The 1,493-nt window shown below is 38.6% G+C and overlaps 1 non-coding gene across 1 annotated transcript; it reads right to left on the bottom strand.

The window, feature by feature from the left end:
• trnar-ucg (transfer RNA arginine (anticodon UCG)) lies at nt 1–73 on the bottom strand. The gene has a single exon. It is a non-coding gene; the product is annotated as a tRNA-Arg (tRNA).
• Between the last annotated feature and the right edge of the window lie 1,420 nt (nt 74–1,493).

Raw genomic sequence — 1,493 nt, 5'->3', positions numbered from 1 at the left:
CGACCACGAAGGGACTCAAACCCTCAATCTTCTGATTCGAAGTCAGACGCCTTATCCATTAGGCCACACGGTCTTTCGTGCTTACCATGTGATGCGGTCAATTGGTTTTTCATTACCAAGCATTGCACTGTACACTATATATGGTTTGCATGTCCATCACCCTGGTAATAAGCTTCAGATATGAATCCATTTTGATCTGTACAGCACACATCACATTTTAGTCTACAGAAACATGTGCAGTGATTTAAATGATCATATCTCAGTATCCCTGCTTGATCCGGTGTTCAATATTGTCTAAAGAGATTTTTATTTTTTAGCCAGTGTCGTCTGTCATTTGGTAATTTTAAAAATAACTTTATGAAATAAATAACACATGCTTCCACTAGAGGCATGTTTTCAATGTCGTTGGAAAGTAGTATGAGGTTGTTAATTCTGTCGATTTTAAAAGCAGCGTTCTGTGTTTTCATTGAGTTGCGCTGTATGCTGTGGCTCGAACCTGTCTGGCGAGGTAGGCAAAGTGATGATCAAAACTCAGATATGCTTTCATTGCACACGAACATCTCGGCCGGTTTTGTCTATACAGCTGTTTATTGCACAGAATGGGATATGAATGGTCTGTTCGGTGGGTTTTCTCAATAGTGTGATGTTTTTTCCCACTTAGGTGTATTCTGTGTATTATTTTCATATTCTGTGCAGTTTAGGAATGTCATGCTCCGTGCGGTTTTGTCTATACAGCTGTTTATTGCACAAAATGGGCAGTTAAAGGTCGGTTCGGTGGGTTTTTTTTTCAATAGTGTTATGTTGTATTATGTGTATAATTTTCGTCGTCTTTGCACCTTCGGAACCCAGTGTTCCGGGAGCTTTTAGGTGATAAAAAGAGGGTTCTGGCCCGGAACGGGTAAATGACAGCTAGTTATTAATCGGTTTTTAAAATATTCTCCTCATATGTCTCTAAATTTTTTATGCTGTTTTTTAAAGCAATTGAATTCATAAAACTACCGTTCTGGGCCTTTCTATGTCGTTCCGGTGTTTACCCCATCACCATTATCATATCTCAGTATCCCCGGGTTCAATATTGTCTAAAGAGATTTTTATTTTTTAGCCAGTGTCATCTGTCATTTGGTAATTTTAAAAATAACAATAAAATAAATAACACATGCCTCGACTACAGGCATGTTTTCAATGTAGTTGGAAAGTAGTATAAGGTTGTTAATTCTGTGGATTTTATAAGCAACGTTCTGTGTTTTCGTTGATCTGCGCTGTATGCTGTGGCTCGAGCCTGACTTTTTATAAAAAGTCGACCACGAAGGGACTCGACCCCTCAACCTTCTGATTCGAAGTCAGACGCCTTATCCATAGGCCACACGGTTTTTCACGCTTACCATGTGATAGTTAACTCTACAATTTAGCGGTCAATTGGTTTTTCATTACCAAGCATTGTACTGTATATGTAGTGTACAGTGCAATGCTTGTTTTATTTAACAGTTTCATCT

Source organism: Acipenser ruthenus, chromosome 42 (assembly GCF_902713425.1).
Source record: "Acipenser ruthenus chromosome 42, fAciRut3.2 maternal haplotype, whole genome shotgun sequence".
Lineage (NCBI taxonomy): Eukaryota > Metazoa > Chordata > Actinopteri > Acipenseriformes > Acipenseridae > Acipenser > Acipenser ruthenus.
Note: the sequence above shows the minus strand (reverse complement) of the source record. Positions and strands in the feature narration are given on the sequence as shown.